This window comes from Phyllostomus hastatus, unplaced genomic scaffold, assembly GCF_019186645.2.
Source record: "Phyllostomus hastatus isolate PE091 unplaced genomic scaffold, TTU_PhHast_1.1 phas_contig_210, whole genome shotgun sequence".
Taxonomy (NCBI): domain Eukaryota; kingdom Metazoa; phylum Chordata; class Mammalia; order Chiroptera; family Phyllostomidae; genus Phyllostomus; species Phyllostomus hastatus.
The window spans coordinates 2,490,894-2,510,457 of NW_025333737.1; positions in this window are offsets into that span (position 1 = coordinate 2,490,894).

Genomic DNA, 19,564 nt, shown 5'->3' on the forward strand with positions numbered 1-19,564 from the left:
TATGTCCTTATTTTTCTCTCTCTGCATGACTGACACAGTCACAAACTTGGGAACTTTTTATAGTGAGGAGGATGAGACCCACAGGGCACGGGCTGGCTGGCGAGTTTGTTTATAAGCACCCTTTGCTTATTCTTGCCCAGTCCTCTGCGTAGATCTAGCTACTGTGTATCAGTTATGAGTCAGGCTGTGCTCTTCTCACATACCTCAGTGTTAAAGTGCAGCTCTTCCTCTGCTTTCATTCCGTCTTAGTTTTTTCCCACTAAGAGTCTCTGCTTGCTTTCCCACACAACCCGGGTGGGCTGGGGGGAGAAGCAGCCCTGGCCAGAGCCACCTTTCATGTCTCTGCCCTGCTTCCCTCCTCCCACTTCACATCTTAGAAAAAAACTATTTTGTCTGATATTACAGTAGCTAAATGTGTCCAAGAGAGAGAAGAGGGATGAAGAATCTGCTGCCAGCCAGGTGTTAAAAGCCCCTTATTGACATAGAAGCAAAAAGAAGAAATGAGCAGAATATATAGAATCTCAACAGACTTGTTTCTAAGAGGAACAGGCATATCCTCCTGTTAAGCTTCTCTTTGAAACTTCAGCATGGAATGGGGGTGGGGGAGGTAGGGGGATGGGGGGGTGGGAAGAGAGAAATTAGTGGTTTACAGACTTCTGTCTTCCTGGAGGCCCTGACAGGTTTTCGTAGGAAAGCCTTCAGATCTTGCCTCTCATTCAGAATTTCTCAAAGTGGAATTCGGAAGCCCTGTTACAATGCTCTAAGGATAAGGTGGGAGGATTGTGAAAACCTGAATGTTTAGACAATTAGAGACTATAAAGAAAAAAACCCAGATCTCAGACGATGGTGCCTTGGGAGAGTTGAAAGTGGAAGAGGAAACAGAAAACCTCCATATCTAACTGGGCACGGGATCAGAGCCGAGTTCCAGTCTCGGTTGTGTCACTTTGAACAAATCCTCGTCCTTCTCCTGGGCCTTTGGAAAATGAGTAGATAGGATCAGGATTAATTTTCATGTTAGTTTGAAAATTCTCAAAAGATTCTCACGTAATTGAGTTAAATGCTGGAAGCAGTTGGCAAGAAAGATTGAGGACACGCATAATACCTTTGCCCTACCTAATAGAATAATGAATCAACTTTGCTCTAGAACACGTAATAGTTCTGGGGAATGACAGGTCATTGGTAAAAAGTTCCTTCACGCTTTTGAAACACAGTGACCTTGAACACCAGCACAGACAAGGAATAGTAACTAGTTTGGACAGAGTGCAGCAATATCATAAATGGTCCTGGCATTTCATTGTGCCTTACAGTTTTGAAAAAACTGAGCCTGTACGAAAAACTATATTTATTATTTAAATTTAGAAGTTAGGCTAAAGCCTGACTTGCAAGGACATGAAATTCAAATGAAGCTGCTGTAACCTTTTCCCAAATGCCTTTTCTAACTACTATGTGATGTCTGAAACACTGACCACGCATTCTCCTGGTTTGACCCTTAGGATGACAAATATCAGTGGACAAAAGACAGATGAAGCCATTTGCTCCCTTCCCAAATTTTCTACCAATAAAAACATAATTCATACTATTTTCTTCCTCTGGGGCCCAATTTTTTGAAAGAACAGGTCTATCAAGCAAACTTTATTTAATAAATAATAGTAATCTATTTCCCCAATTAATATTTAGCAATGATATTTACTTGCCAATCTGAACTTCTTTCATGACAACACAATTACCTTGCTTGTGTAAATCCACCTAAAAGCAAGGAGATCTGGTACTTTAGTTAACCTGTGTAGGCTTTTAGAGGTTAAGGGTAGAATCATAACTTTAGGCTTTTTGACTCATTGCAAACAGTTTACAATCTCTCTTCCTCCCCAGTTTTTACCCTTGTCATCACCATCATCATGATTACTTTCCTGAACTGATCAGCTAGGGGTCAAACCCTCACCGGGGTTACAGGGGTCAGGCAGATGAGTGGACCAGGCTAGACATAAAACAATAGGGAACTCGAGCAAATAGAACATCTATGCTAACAGATCTGATTCTTTAAAGAAGTCCAAATTCTGGATTTGTATGTGTAATTCTTCTAATTAAAAAAGTTTTAAGTCCCATACATCTAGGAGTAGATGAATCCTCTCACCCCAATACATGCTGCTCTCTGTTCGGTAAGTTACAACCCAGTGCTGACTTGGGCTTTCATTGTCTCGTGGAGCTTTTGTGACACAGCTCTAGCAGTTTTTGCCTCTAGCCTCCTCCCCACCCAAGCTCAGGCATGATCACAGGGACAGTCAGTTAGAAGACAGTCAGAAGACAGTCAATTATCCTGTGCTGAGGACTTTATCTGTGATCTGATCCTGTCAACAACCCTGTGAAATAGTCACGATTGCCCCAAGTCTGCCCACGAGAACACCCAGGCTCAGAACGCTGAAGTGACTCACAGCGGGTGACATCCCAGGCTCATCCACCGCCTGGGGACTGGGATAAAGGCAGCGATGTCACAGAAAGGGCGAAGGCCAAATAGTAAAGACAAACTTCAACTCTTGCAATTTGCAAAGAAGGATGTCAGTATCAATCCCACTTCTAGTGACCTGCAGAATATTTATTTTATTAACAGTAAAGGGAATTTAAAATAATCTTAGTTGAAGTGTTTTGAAAATGTTACGACACTCTTAGAGATAATTTGAGGTATCCCGAAGTGTTGCAGGATCGGAGCTGAGAATTGCTGCCCTAAATATTTTCTTGCCCTTCTGACGACAACAAAGAAGGGTTTGTGTAGACAATTTCTTACTGTTGCAACAGCCCTAAAAGGTAGGTGTTGGAATCCTCATTTCATAGATGACGAAATTGAGGATTAGAGAAGCAAAATATCTTGCTCCAACTCACAGTTAGCGTGAGGTACAATTGGGATTCAAACCCAGGGCACTCTTACCCCCTAGCCTGTGCTCCTTCCACTGCTCTGCACTGTCCTGGGGTGAGGGGGTGGGGATAAAACTACTGGAATGTGATTGAAGGCACTTTACTGCTTTAGAGGTCTGGGGGTTGTGGCAGAAATATTTATCACTCACTGGATATCCTTGTTCTTTTCACATTTCTCTGGCTCCAAAAATCTATGTGACTAGTTCTGGTCAAGGGGCCATGGACAGAGATAATGGTGTCACTTCTGGGCAAAGCAAAACCAAATGGGTGCATGTTCTTCAGGTGCTCTCCTTGCCCAGCACGGCAACTACGGAGAGACACTGGAGTGAAACGGAGCTACCTGCTCACATGGAAGGGAAAAACACACCCCTAGTGTGAAGCCACTAGATTTTAGGATTAATCTATTACTGCAGCATAACAGCCGATCCTGACTAATGTATGTATTTTCATTATAATAAGAATTCAAGAGAAAATTGTATCTAGTTTAATGAAAGAATGCTCAATTTCAGGAGCAAGTTTGTGATAATCCCCATCCCTCCCATCAGGGACCCTGAGTTATATAAAATGCTGAATACCCTGCAATAAAATTATGTTTTTCCCTTCAAATAGATGTATCTATTGACAACATATGACTCGTAGGGCCACAGTAGTGCAAGCCAGAAAAAGTTAATTTGTCTTATTTTATTAAAAAATCATACTTAATGTCATGCCAGTGACTACAGAAAACAAAATCTATACATTAATCGCAAATTCCTTAACATTCAGGTTATCTTTCCTCAAGAGCCTGTCTCTGCAATGTCCAAGTTGTTATGTAGCAAACAACTTACATCATGGGTAGCTTTCATTTACGTGATAATGGAAAACCTGAGGATCCCACTGAGAATTCTGAAAAACCCAAGTTCTCGGAGAACTGTGTATATGAAGAAAATAACTGTAGACCTGGTGTTCCTGCCAGTGGATTCCTACAGAACAGCGTTGCTGTGGAAACTCATGAATTATTTGTCTTTATTTCTTCGAATGCTCTAGATAGCAACAACAGTGTCAGCCTCTGTTTAAATTATAGCTATGAATGGCAATCTCTTACATTTTCATGTTACCTGACAGTCTATAGAACATTTTCACACATATCTTGTTGGGTCCTCACAGGTGCTCTGTGAGATAGGCAGCGCTGTCGTTATTTAGGATTTGCAACTGGAGATACCAAAGTCCAAGATCACACAGCTAAGATCACACTGGGTGAAGGGTCACTCCTCTCATCACCCTGCCTCCTGGCTCTAGGTAAGTTCTACAACTGCTTTCAGTTTTGCACAGGATGATCATTCAGCACTTTTGCCTTTCGGGCGATCTCTGTATGCCAGGAAGAGTGGAGACCAGAGGAGAGAAATCAAACGGAGCACACACAATTTTGGGGAATTGTCAAAATGTAGTTCTGAGTTACCTGAAGTATAGTGACATCACGTAACAATAGTTCTGCTCCTATAAGCACTTACATTGTACTGTCCTAAGCACTTGAACTGTATTGTGACTCAATCCTTGTAACAATCACACAACAAGGGCTCTATTTTATTGTACCCATTTTCCAGGGGAGGAAAGCTGAAGCACAGGTACTCTGTCATGTGTCCTGAGTCACACGGCTTGTTAGGGGCTGAACTAGAATTCAGACCAAGGCAGTATGGCTCCTGGGTCTTTAACCTCTAGGCAAATTGCTCCTTACATTAATAACTAACTTATATAATACATCTTATATGGCAGGAACAAACATATATAGGCTCACTTAATCCATATTAGCTACATTTAACATTTGAATTCAAATAAGAAGTAGATAAAGAGAGACAGGGAGAAAAGGGAGGCTAGGTTTAAAAAGGCAGGATGGGGAGGGAGGGGGAGAGAGAGGAGGAGAACAACTTAAAAATGCCTGCTGATTATGCTGAGCAACTTCACACGTCTACTGTCCATCTGTGCTTCTTACTTGGGCAAGTATCTGTTCAGGTCTGCTGCTCACGTTTCAATCAGGTTGTTTGTTTTTCTGGCACTAAGTTGTCTCAGTTCTTTATAAATTTTGGATATTGCCCCTTATCAGAGATAGCACTGGCAGATATCTTCTCCCATTTAGTTGGTTGTCTTTTCGTTTTGTTGATGGTTTCCTTTGTTGTACAAAATCACTTTAGTTTCATGTAGTCCCATTTGTTTATTTTTCATTTGTTTCCCTTGCCTGGGGAGATATATTAGAAAAATACTTCTAACAGAAATGTTAGAGGTTTTACTGCCTATGTTTTCTTCAAGGACTTTTATGTATTTGAATCTTGCATTTAAATCTTTAATCCATTTTGAGTTGATTCTGCTACATGGTATAATAAGGTGACTTCGTTTTATTTTGTTTACATATGATTTCTCTTATATGTGGAATTTAAAGAACAACAACAACAACAAAACAAAATAGAAACAGACTCATAAACACAAAGAACAGACTGACAGCTGTCAGAGGGAAGGAGGTTGGTGGGCTGGGTGAAAAAGGTTAAGGAATTAGGAAGCACACATTGGCAGTTACAGAATAGTCCCAGAGATGTGGATTGCAGTGTGGGGATATGGTCAATGATGTCATGGTTGCTGTGTGTGGAGCAGGGTGGGTGTTTGGGGCATCAGCGAGACCACCCTGCAGAGTGCATGGTTTTGCAGCCACTGTGCTGTATGTCTGAAGCTGATATAGAATAGTGTTGAATGTCGACTGTGATTGAAAAACTTGCCTGCCATCAGGCTTGTCACTTGACTCAAAGAACATGTGCTCTGAAGTGCCTGTGCGATGAGGAGGAGAATCAGCTCCCCTGGCCAGTCCTAGTTCCCTCGTGGCTCTTAGAGTATGAGCCATTTGTGTGCTAAGAATGAGTCTAGTGTTCAAGGGTTTGCATATTTCATACAATATGGCCCCTAAACACAAGCCAACTACTGCATTTGGTTTTCAAGTGGAATGAAAACCTGCTCTGCTGTGCTTGTTAAGAGGAGAAGTTTGGGTCTTTGAAGGGGTACTTTCCCAAGGAATTTCCAAGGGTGATTTTGACTACAATTAATTTTTGCCTGACTTTGGAACTTCATCCTTGAGTAAGCCACCACCTGATTGTGTTATTTAGCATGACTGATGGTGAAGGAAGTAGTTGGAGTCATAGATTGCAATACAGCTCTGCTGTGTGCAGCCAACTCTGCCCGTGAAAAAGCTCTAGCTCCCAGAGCTCCCATGTGTATGTAAAGCTACCAGATGTACCAACAGTTGCTTTGAAAAACGGGCCTCTCATTCTGGCTTGGCCCCTGGTGAGCTTCTCAACACAAGGATCTCACACAATCTTTCAGAGACTCCAGACGGAAGTACTAGGCCAAAAGATAACCTCTAAGATCCTGTGAGCCCTCATATCAGGTGATTGATATTAGAATAAATTTAACGATAATGAAATGACTCTTAGGAGGCCTTACTGCCTCCTGGTGTGTTGTTTTGCAAACTATGTTCCTTCTGTAACAGATTCTCAGCCCCAAACAGGTCGTTTCACTCTCGCTGTCATTTGTAGGTTTTATAGACAGCTCAAGGACATCATTGAAAACATTCCACCAAAAAGGATATAAACTTTGTTATCACTAAAGAATCATAGCCTTGAATTCCTGAATTTTATAGTTATAGTACTCATAAAAGTGTGTAATAACAAACTTGGCTCACTTAGGAATGACCAGTCAAAAGGACTTTGCTCCAATTTGAGATGTGGATTACATTTATTTTTAAGAAAATATTTAATGATTTATTAACAAGTTCATAATTCTGCTGAAGATTTCTATATGATCTCTTTTGATCACTCTAAATGTAGGCATAATGCATTCTATGATTCCAAAATGCTGTTAGTCATCTAATTAAGGGTTCTGTCATTGATCCTTGTTTGTCACATTGAGTGGTTGTCATGACTTTCTACCTATGTCAACTAAATGGGACAGTGTCTTGGGGGTTGGAGGGATTGAGTAAAAAAAAAAAGAAAGAAAAAGGACTCACAGTCATAGACAATAGTGTGGTGATTACAGGGGGAGAGGGACAGGTAGAGGTGGAAGAGGACTTAAGGGGGATAAATTGTAATGGAAAAATACAATGAAAATAAATTATTACAAAATGGGACAATTGAAAATAGCTGCATGTGTTTGTGCCTAAGAAAAACTTCCTGATTACATTCCATTTGTCAAAGCCTAGAGTCAAAGCACCCATAAACCTAAGTCATCCACCAGTGGCATATCTACAAATGGTTGCTTCATCACAAGTTGAGAAATAACCTGCAACAGCACTTACCAATTTATAAATCAGCAGGTTTACTGTTTAGACGGGCATGTCTAAAATACTTAAGTTTAAAAATGCTTTCACTTACATTATATCTTTTGATCCTGATCCTTAGACTTGGAGAGCTTAAATTTTTAGTCTTTGGAATCATGTACCTGAGTATATATCCTAACTCTACCACTTTACTAGCTGTGTAATGATGTGCGAGTTTCCTAACCTCTCTGTTCCTGAATTTCCTCATCTGTGAAACAGGGATAGTAAAATCTGCCTCCTGATTTACAGTTATTGTAAAGAATAGATGAGCTAAAAATTGTATATTGTAAGACCTGCAGCATTGTAAGCACTCAATACATTTTAACTATTGTAACTAGACTCCCACTTCTTAGAAGAGGAAACTAAGACTCAGATTAAATGACTTTATGCCTTTAAATAGTAGTTAGGACTTAAACTAAGGTCTAATGGCCTTCAAACCTTAGCCTCTTTTAAGTACATGCTGCCTTTCTTATTTAATATAAGAAATCAGGTTTGAGGGTTTTCAAGGAACAACATTCCCCCTTCCTTCCCACCAAGTCCTAGATAGCGAAACACCACTGTTTTCATCTATTTTCAGGGTGAGTGCATGTTATCTTTTTTTAGTTTTCATGTACCCTGTGAGTGTGTTCAGTTTTACTTCTATCTGATGAATCATTCTTTTTGGAACAAGGGAGACAGAAAATTCAATTAAAAAAATAAGTTAAAGAGGAAAGCTGGAAATTTGGTAAGAAAACATTACAAAGGGTGGGTGTACATCAGAAAAGGTGGATTTGAGTCACCAGCTCCTGCATGTTAACTTTATTCTGAGATTCTTATGCTTTGTCTCAAGAAAAGCCCCAGAAAAGAGAACAAGAATAGCATAATTATTATATTTAAATATTTGCTTCAAATATTAAAATCATAGTTCATAAACAAAAAAAGAATTTTAGAAAAAGTGGGTTTGTTCATTGCAGCTTTAAGGAAAGCCGGTCTAAAGCATTCCTGAAAGGAGACGCGGGGGTGTGGTCTCCGATGGTATCTCATTATTCTTTCCTCCAAAGTCCAATTTCTCTTTAAGCGTCTCTATCATTTTCTCTTCCATTTGCCCTTCTTTTCCCTTTATCTTCTTTTCGATCCTTCTCTAATTCCACAACATTTAGGTTTTGGTGGGCATAGGTTCAGAGAGAAGTGTTTTCAGAGGAGCCCACCCAGGGCCTCCTGTGGCTAGCTTCTCACAACATTCTCCCAGCACCTCACTGTGCTGTTCTCAGGGATCTTCCTTTCTCCCTGGGAAAGAAAAATGGAGGCAGTTTCCCCACCTGTTTCAGAATAAGATCTCAACCCCTCAGTGGGCACAGCGGACTTTCCCTGTTTGAGCCCCACCCTTTTACTCTTTAGTTCCCAAACAGAGACTTGCTGCTTTAAGATCTTTGCATAAGCCATCACTAGAATGCCTTTCCTCAGTCATCATCATTTAACAAAGTCCTAATTGTCCCAAACTCAGAAGATCTGCCATCTGCTCCAAGAAGCTTTCCCTAAAGTTCCCAGTCTAACTTACATATTTCTCTTCCATGTTCCACATCACACTGTGCAAACCTCTACCAGAACATAATGGTTAGTGTCATTCACCTCCAAAATATATGCCATCTTCATCTGCTTCTTTTCAACTCTGCTGCTGCCTTCTTGATCCAGGTCCCCATTCACCTTTTGCCTGGATAACTACAGTCTCCTAACAAGCCTTTTGCTTACATTCCTGTCTCTCTTCAGTCCACCATTTACACTGCCCCAGAGTGATCTTCTTAAGAAAAAATATTTCAATTATACAATAATATAGATAATGTATAAATTAGGTATAACAAATAAAATAAACACCTATGTGCCCCTTACTGTTTAAGATATAAAATATTGCCAATACTTTGAAGCTGTGTCTCTTTCCCAAAGATAAATACCATCTTGAATTTAACGTTTAATATGCTCTTGCTTTTTAAAAATTTCATTTTCCACATATGTATATATCTCTAAACAACACATTGTTTCATTTCCCTTGCTTTTGAACTGAAAAAAATGGCTGCATGCCTTTTGCTGTGTAATTTTCTTTTTGCTCTCAACCTTTTATTTCTGAAATTCACCCATGTTGATTTCCACTGCAGTGCACTATTCCACTATATGAATATGTCATAATTCATGCAAATTCCTGTTGATAAACTAGTGGATATTTTCCAGGCTGCATGCAGTCATCAACGATGCTAAAATAATCAGTCTTGACTCTGACTCCTAGTGCAATACACAAAATTCCTCTAGGGCAGAGCTAATGGAACTTACTGTGATGATGAAAATGTTCAGTACAGTGGCCACATGTAATTACTGAACACTTGAAATGTGACTACTACAATTGAGGAAGTAAAATTTTAATTGTATTTAATTTTACTTATTTTGGATGTAAATTGCCACAGTGGCTAGTGACTACCGCATTGGACAGAGCAGCTTTAGAATATATACCCGGGAATAAAGTTGGTACCTTGTAGAGTATGTAAATCTTCAACTTTACAAAATATTGACAAACATTTTCCAAAGTACTAATTTTAATTTACACTCCCACAAGCAGTATATAAAAATTCTCAATAGTACTTTTTAATGTCTGCCCTTAAAATGTTTGCCCCTCAGGATATAAAGTGGCATCTTATCACAACTTTATTTTGCATTTTCATCATTATTGTTTGTTTGCCAGTCATACTTTCATTTTGTGAAATGCCTATGTAGGTGTTTTCCCCCCATTTCTCTATCAGGTTGTCTTTTTCCTACTTATATTTAGGAGTTCTTTATATTTTTAATGTTATTTTTTCTAATTAAATGTGTTGCAAATATCTGCACTCTATGCTTAAAAACATAAACCAGATCATGCCCCTTCACTCCTTCCCGTTGCACCTAGAATAACATCTGAACTCCTTACCATGGTGCAGCGAACATTACGGTTGACTCTCAACATCCAGTCCACTCCCCCTCCTTAAACCCTTCTACTTGCACTCAGGAGAAGCAATGCAGTTTGGGAAACTGATTACTGCAGTGGGAATAAGACTGACCGATATTGGGTAATCCCATTTCCCTATCCAATGATTGGTTTAGGAAAAGGCATGTGACTTCATTTTGGACAATAAAATTCATGGGGAAATTTACTGATAGCATTTCAGCAAAATAGTCTTCACTCTTAGGAGGGGTGAGAAAAAGCCAGACTTTTTCCCACTGGGCTTGAAGGAGGAAACATGAGGAGGAGGAGTCCAAGGAGGGCGCTAATGCTGTGGGTGGCAGATCCCAGTGCCATAAAGGAGGTGGGTTCTTTCTGACCTTGTTGGGCCCTGTTTGTTCCTATCCTGAGGCCCTGGCACTTGCTTTCCCTGCTTCTTGCACCTTCATCCCACTGATCCTCATTTGGCCAGATCTTTATTGGCTTTCAGTCTCAGCCCCAAAGGTCACTTCCTCAGAGGAGCTTTTTATACCACCACTCTCCCTGGCCAATCAGTGACATATTACACTGTTTTAGTTTCTTTATACCACGATTGAAATTATCTGCATACATTCATTTGTGATATGTCCCCCAGACTGGAATGTATGCACCAGGAGGGGAGGAGCCTCGTCTGTTTGTCTTTCCTCTGTATTTCTATACCTAATATGGTACATGACACCATATGGTACGTGACTACCATTCAGTAGTGAGTGCTCACTGAATATTTTTTGCACTAATCAAAAAGTAGTGATTAATTTTCTTTTTTATTTTCCACTGGATTGAAGCTCCTTGAGGTAAGGGACTAAAGTCTTATTCATTTTTGTATTTCAACTGTAGTACAGTTTCTGCTAAACAGTAGGTATTCAACAAGCAGTTGAATAAATAAATGAGAGAGAAAGAAAGTATTTGGGAAAAACATGGTGCCAACCTAGAGCCTTTTATGAGCAATATCACTTGAAGAAGATTCTCTCCCTTTCTTCTCACTACCTATGGTAGGATTTTGTGGATATAGTAATATTTCCATGAATAAAGAATGCATACCCTTGGACTTCTGGCAAGACAGTGGTGTAGGTAAACAGGGCTCAGCTCCTCGCACAACCACATCAAAATTACAACTAAACTACAGAACAACCATTATTCAGAACCACCAGAAATCGAACTGAATGGAAGTCCTACAACTACAGAATTAAAGAAGAAATCACATTGAAACTGGTAGGAAGGGCAGATCTGCAGAACAGGCTGGTCCTACACTTGCGTGTGTCGGATAAAAATCCGGAGGGATATCTCAGGAGCAAGGGGTCCTAGTCCCATACTAGGATCCCCAGCTCAGGGTTCTAGCACCAGAAAGATAAGACTCCATAACTGTAAAAACCAGTGGAGTTCAAGGCAGTGGAAGACAGAAACTTCTGGAGTCCCAGGCAGTTCCCCTTGAAGGGCATACACATGAACTTACTCAGACTCACTCCCTCTGAGTTCTGTCACTGGGGTAGCAGCTTGAAAGGTACCAGAGGCATATGGGGAGGAACTGAAGTGTCTGACAACAGAATGAGAGCTGGGGGTGGCAGGTTTCTCCCAGAAAGAAGTGCTGACAGAAGCCATTGTTTTTTTCTGAGCCCTCTCTGCTCAGAACCACAAGGCCAGCAGGCAGGGGCCGCATCTGAGCCTCCATCAGCCTGGCTCACACTGTTCACCCTAACCTAGTGATCCTCTGGGGCTCTGCCTCACCCAATTTTCAGGCCCACCCGAGCTGTTTCCACTGGCTTTTCCATATGAATGGCTTGTCTTGGCTTATGCTTCCAATTTTCCTAAATTCTCTCAAACAAGCAACATCTGGCCTTGAGCCCCATACCTCTTGCTAAACAGTCCCAGGCCCGGGACTGGCAGCACCTGGCCTTGGTTCACAGCTTGGCCTTTCTTGGGCACCTCCAAGTCCATCTGTAGATCACTTTGTAACTTATTCTGGGTGGCCCTGGACAGAACACAAGTTGTGGCTGACCTTGGAATGTACCTTCTGGGAGGCCCCAGAGCCTGCCCACCCAGGGGACAGCTACAGGCCATGTTGGAGTACCACCACCCAACACATCCACAAGTGACACACTCAAGAGGTGGACTCAGTGGGCATCAGAGCATTTCTGAATTAAGTCCTGCTTTGTGGAGTGGGCCCCTCCACAGCTGATCCTCCACGGTGGTCAAAGGTAAGTGGTCAGTGGTCACAGCCAGTCATTGCAACTCACTGGCCCGAGTAAATCCTTCCCATTGACCTGCCAAAAGCAATCAATGGTCAACTACAAGAGTATTGTGTACTCAGCCCACATGGTGGGCACACCTCAAGTATCCAGCTTGGGTGATAGGGGAAGCTGTGCCATTGGACCCTACTGTACACCTAGTACATTATACCACTCTATTAAGCTAGGGAGTCATAGCAGCTTTACCTAATACATAGAAACAAAAACAGAGAGGCTGCCAAAATGAGGAAACAAAGAAACATGGGCCAAATGAAATAACAGAACAAAACTCCAGAAAAAGAACTAAACAAAATGGAGACAAGCAATCTAACAGACGAAAAGTTCAAAACACTGGTTATAAGAATGCTCAAATAGGAAATTAATGAGGACCTCAACAGCATAAAAAAGACTCAGTCAGAAATGAAGGATACACTAAATGAAATAAAGAACAATTTACAGGGAATCAACAGTAGGATGGATGAAGGTGAAAAACAAATCAGTGATTTGGAACATAAGGAAGGAAAAAAAAACAACCAATCAGAACAACACGAAAAAAAAAATCCAAAAACATGAGAATGCTATAAGAAGCCTCTGGGAAATTTTCAAGCATCTCAACATTTGCATCATAGGAGTGCTGGAAGGAGAAGAGAAAGAGCAAGAAATTGAAAACCTATATGAAAAAATAATGACTGAAAACTTCCCTAACTTGGTAAAGGAAATAGACATACAAGTCCATGAAGCACAGAGAGTCCCAAACAAGATGGACCCAAAGAGGACCACACCAAGACACATCATAATTAAAATGCCAAAGGTTGAAGACAAAGAGAGACTCTTAAAAGCAGCAAGAGAAAAGCAGTCAGTTACCTACAGGGAGCCCCCATAAGACTGTCAGCTGATTTTGCCTAAGAAACTTTGTAGGCTAGAAGTGACTGACCAGAAATATTCAAAGTGATGAAAAGAAAGGACCTACAACCAAGATGACCCTACCCAGCAAAGCTATCCTTTAGAACTGAAGGACAGGTAGAGCTTCCCAGATAAGAAAAAGCTAAAATGAGTACATCATTACCAAACCAGTATTATATGAAAGGTTAAAGGATCTTCTTTTTTTAAAAGATTTATTTATTTATTTTTAGAGAGGGTAGCAAGGGAGAAAGAGAGAGAGAGAGAGAGAAAGAGAGAAAGAGAGAGAAACATCAATGTGCGGTTGCTGGGGGCCATGGCCTGCAACCCAAGCATGTGCCTTGGGTGGGAATCGAACCTGCAATGCTTTGGTTCGCAGCCCATGCTCAATCCTCTAAGCTACACCAGCCAGGGCTTAAAGGATCTTTTTGAATAAGGAGAAGAAGAGTAGTAGGAGGAGGAGGAGGAAAGAGGAGGAGGAAGAGGAAAAAGAAGAAGAAGAAGAAGAAGAAGGAGGAGGAGGGAGAGGAGGGAAGGAGAAAGGGAAGTAGGAAGAGAAGGAGGGAGAGAAGGAAGAGGGAGAAGAAGAAGATCAAAACTATGAACAATAAAATGGCAATAAATACATATCTATCAATAATTCAATTAAAAAAACAAAATAAACAAGCAGAACAGAAACAGAATTATAGATACAGAGAACTTTTTGATGGTTGCCATATGGGGGAATGTTTTGATGGTCAGGGAGATGGGTGGAAAAGGTGAAGGGATTAAGTATGAGTTGGTTGTTATAAATAGTCATGGAGATATAAAGTACAGCATAGGGAATATAGTAGCCAAAGAATATATATGCATGACCCATGGACATGGAAAATGGTGTGGGGATTATCAGAGGGAGTGGGGGGCATCTGGGTAGAGGGGGACAAAAGAGAAAAATTGGGACAACTGTAATAGCATAAATGATAAAGTATAATTTAAGTTAAAAAGTGCATATTGTTCAAAGAGCTCAATAATCAAACTATAAACCATCTTTTCAACCTTATTTCTCATTTCCTATATGTCCTCTTCCCCCTACCATTTACTCTATACTCTTGTCACACCAAGTTCTAGTGCAGTGGAATTTTATGCAAAGATACATTCATGAAAACTTCATACAAAATTAAAAACATCCATAAGTCAACACTATTTAGCAATTGTATTTAGCAATACTATTTAGTGATAAACATAAGTTTATTGAAGAAAAGATAGAATTTTACCAGCTAAAATGGTTCTGCCACGTAGCAACAACATAAACAGTTTCGAATTCACTGAGCTAACAGCAGCTTTGAAAGTATGCAATTCCTGACAAGTGTTAAGCATGCCGAAGGCTTCAATTCACATGCTTTGAATTTCATGCATATTGTAAGGTATTATTAATAGTTGGTCATGAACGGTTTCAAATTTGCATAATTGAAATACTCATAAAACTTGACCAGACTTTCTCATTGTTTCTGAGTCATACTCAAGGCCATTCATGCCTCGTTGACTATGCATGTGCTGTTTCCTCTTCTTGGCATGCTCTGTGAGTTACTAGCACCTAGAATAGTGAATGGAAAAAAGTCCTATCTAAAGATAGAAATTATAATTGCTGGTATAACAATGTCATTCTAGAACATTGGGAAATGCTCTTTTTTTGTAATTTAATTTTTTAATATATTTTGTTGATTATGCTATTATAGTTGTCCCATTTCCCCCCCTTCACTCCCCTCCACCCTGCATACCCCCTCCCACTCACATTCCCCCACTTTAGGTCATGTCCATGGGTCATACATATAAATTCTTTGGCTTCTACATTTCCTATACTATTCTTAACCTCCCCCTGTCTATTTTCTACCTATCATTTACGCTACTTATTCTCTGTACCTTTTACCTCTCTCTCTGCCTCTCACTCCCATGTTGATAACCCTCCATGTGATCTCCATTTCTGTGGTTCTGTTCCTGTTCTAGTTGTTTGCTCATTTTGCTTTTGTTTTTGTTTTAGGTGTGGTTGTTAATGATTGTGAGTTTGCTGTCATTTTACTATTCATGTTTTATCTTCTTTTTCTTAGATAAATCCTTGTAACATTTTATATAATAAGGGCTTGGTGATGACGAACTCCTTTAACTTGACCTTATCTGAGAAGCACTTGATCTGCCCTTCCATTCTAAATGAAAGCTTTGCTGGATAGAGCAATCTTGGATGTAGGTCCTTGCCTTCATGACTTGCAATACTTCTTTCCAGCCCCTTCTTGCCTGTAAGGTCTTTTTTGAGAAATCAGCTGACAGTCTGACGGGAACACCTTTGCAGGTCACTGTCTTCTCTCTTGTTGCTTCTAAGAGGCTCTCATTTTTAATCTTGGGTAATGTAATAATGATGTGCCTCGGTGTGTTCCTCCTTGGGTCCAACTTCTTTGAGACTCTGAGTTTCCTAGACTTCCTGGAAGTCTATTTCCTTTGACAGAATGGGGAAGTTCTCCTTCATTATTTGTTCAAATAAGTTTTCACTTTCTTGCTCTTCCTCTTCTCCTTCTGACACCCCTATGATTCTGATGTTGGAATGTTTAAAGTTGTCCCAGAGGTTCCTAAGCCTCTCCTCTTTTTTTTTTTTTTAATTCTTGTTTCTTCATTCTGATGTGGTTGAATGTTTCTTTCTTCCTTCTGGTCCACACCATTGATTTGAAACCCAGTTTCTTTCACTTCACTGTTGGTTCCCTGTACATTTTCCTTTATTTCACTTAGCAGTGCCTTCATTTTTTTCATCTAATTTGCAACCAAATTCAACCAACCCTATGAGCATCCTGATTACCAGTGTTTTTAACTGTGCATCTGATAGATTGGCTAGCTCTTCGTCGCTTAGTTGTATTTTTTCTGGAGCTTTGATATGTTCTTTCTTTGGGTCATTTTTTTTTTTTTTTGTATCAGAGCACCTGCTATGTATAAGGGGCGGAACCTTAGGTATTCACCAGGGTGGGGCAACCCAGTTCTCTGTGTTGTCGTGTTGTATGGGTGGGTGGGGTCTGAGAGGAAACAATGTCGCTTGCTCCACTCTCTGCCAGATTTCAGTCACTTCCCCCACTACCTATAAGCAAATTGGGCCCTTCTGGTGCTGATTCCTGGGTGGGTGGGCTTGTGTATGTTCTAGGACCCTGTGGGTCTCTCCGACAGACTCTCCTGTGAGGCAGGGAGTTTCTCCCGCTGCCACGTCAACACCCACAGGTGTTTTCAATCAGTGGTTTGAGGCTTTATTTCTCCGCGCTGGGACCCTGGGTTGTGAGGTCGGTCTCGCTCCCCAGGTGTTCCTCCCCATTTATCCGCACATGAATGTGGGACCAACCGCCCATTCCTCCAGCCACTACCCTGCCCACCCCAGTGCTCCACTGCTGCTTCGATGTGAGCCCTCTCTGCCAAGCTGCCCGTCTCCACTCCTACCAGTCTAGATGGATGTGTCTTCTTTAACTCCTTTGTTGTTGGACTTCCATACAGTTCGATTTTCTATCAGTTCTGGTTATTTTTTTGTTTTTAAATTGTTGTCCTTCTTTTGGTTGTGTAAGGAGGCACAGTGTGTCTACCTACAGCTCCATCTTGGCCGGAAGTCCTGGGAAATGCTTTTTTAAAAAGTCCAGTTATAATTTACAATGAATGTCGAATATGTTGAAACTCTTAAAATCTGAATTTGCAATTCTCTGAGCAAAGGGAGACACGGGATAGGTTAAGCCCACATGGAGTATAGGAATGTCAGGGAAGGTGCGAGAAATCCTGAAGCTGCCAGTGGCCAACATTCAGATGGATGTATGCCACATTCTGGAAGAAAATTATGGTTAAGAGATGGAAGCTTCTTTGGGCCCAGCAAGTCCCAGGATTCAGTATCTGAAAGCCTTACAGAGTCAGCTCCTGCTGGCTTTGTTCATCCCAGGGAGACAGGAATGACAGGGATAAGGGTAGGGTAAGGGTGGAGAAAGAGAAGTAGTCCTCCCAAACCCCACCTAAGTTACCCTACATCAGGGGTTGAGAAACTCAAGTATCCACAGACAAAAAAAATGTGTTCAACAAGCTAGACATAAAGAACAGAACAAGCACCCCAATGACCTCTTCCCCCACCCAGGGCCCCTTGCATCCCTCCAGCCAGGAGTGGCCACTGTGAGGACAAACTGATATCCTCAGGCGGTCCTAACCTGTTTTGTTGTGGGTTTTTTTTTTTCACTTTGATGGAGAAAGGATTATCATGAAGAAACAACAATGTTTTCTTTTAATTTAATGTTGGTTGATTTTAGAGAAAGAAGAAAGGAGAAAGAGAGAAAGAGACAGATTTGTTGTTCTACTTATTTATGCATTCATTCATTGATTCTTGTATGTGCCCTGACCAGAGATTGAACCTGCAACCCTGGCATTTCAGGTTGACACTCTAACCAAGCGGCTACTTGACCAGGGCAGAAACAGTGTTTTCAAGAGAAGCCAGCAACCCAGATTTGTATACAGAACTTCCCAGTACTAAATATTGGCTGAAAATTTTTAAAACACCTCACAGGCCAAACAGTACAGCTAGGTGAATTTGGCCCAGCAGATGCCAATGCGTGGCCTGACATTTCCTATCAGGTCTGGTGAAATATCAGGATGCTTTTTGACCAAAGCAAATTTCGGAGTTAATTGGGGCACAACTTAAACACAAATAAGTTTCATAGAATTGCAGAATTTTTGTGTTAGAGTCCAGTCTGGATTTCCACCCAACATAAAAATCTGGTCTTTTCCATCAAAGTAGAAGCAGTTGGCCAACACAAGTCAGAGACTGTGGACAGCAAAGGAGGGCATCCCAGGAGGAAGCCTCTGTGTTGGGACCAGCCCTGTTTGCTGTAACTGGGGGCAGCCCATGGGAGCAGCAGTATATCTGCAATGGCAGGTGATGATGCTTCACAGGACTTACAAAGATTTTCTTCTCTATTGTTGTGGACCTCGTACTGGAATTAAGCTTCTGGCTGCTCTGTTCCATGAGGTGTCACAGGGCCCAACAACATCCTTCTGGATAGAGTCAGATCCTAAGAATTCTATTCTTGGAGAAATGTCTTCCTGGGTGGGTCATTTGGGGTGGACCTACTAAGACACCAGTTTCGTTCTCCACCTCTTCTCTGTGTCCACATGGGGGCTGAGTTGCCAGGTGGAAAGCTAGTACTAAGGGTACCACCCCGACAATGAGGGCAGAGTGAGAGAACTGGCAAGGCGATGATAAGCATCTCTATTAATGGGGTGAGGAAATGTACTCTATGGCATGTACAGAGTAGGAGTAGGTGTAAAACTAGTCCCCTCCACCTTCCCCGGTGATTCCATCCCTCCTACTCTCCTGGGCTCTTATTTTAGCAATATAGTTAATGGCATATATTTAATCTCTCATCTGTCCTGGTTTCTGCATTTCATCCTCTAGGTAGACATTTGTTTTCCTTTTCTTCCCAAAGAGTTTATCTGATATTTCCTTTCTTTTCAACTTACTAGTGTGGCTTCTGCTCACCCTGCCCTTCCACTGAAGTTGCCCCCTTTAGGGTCACCTCTCACCCAGTTTGTCAAACTCGATCTTATTTTACTGAAGCTTTCAGGCCCATTCACCATCTTCTCCTTGCCTTCCTGAGATTCCAGGACATAACTCTCCAGGCCTTCTCCTACCTCCCTGACTGCTGTGTCTTTTTCTGCTGGCTCCTTTGCCTTCACCCCATCTTTAAAGGTTACTGTTTCCAGAGCTAATGCTACCCCCATATGGAATCTTTGTAAGAAGTAGGTAATAGTGCACTGTACTGACTGGGCACATACCTGGGCCAGGGTACGTGGCTTGGCAAGCAAAGCTTGAACCGAACTTCAGGCCCCACTCACCCCACTCAGCCTGGCACCCCTGTGCCATGAACTAGCTGTACAATTGCATGCTGCTGCCCAGGCTGCTATTCTCCATCCATGTCTCTTCTTTCTTTTACTCCCTTTCCCTCTGCAAGCTTGTTGTTTTTATTGTTCCAAGACCTCTGTGTCCTATTTGATCTCTAGACATCTTTTAATTGGCCTCCTGGACTTTTCCTGGGTGTTCTGTGAGAACTCCAAATTTGCCAAGGCCCAAACTGAGTTCATTATCTGCTCACTCATGTACTACCAAACATCTATTTTTCTGTATTCCTCTTCTTGGTGGATGATCTCACTATCTATCCTCTCATTCAATTGAAAACTTCCGAATTA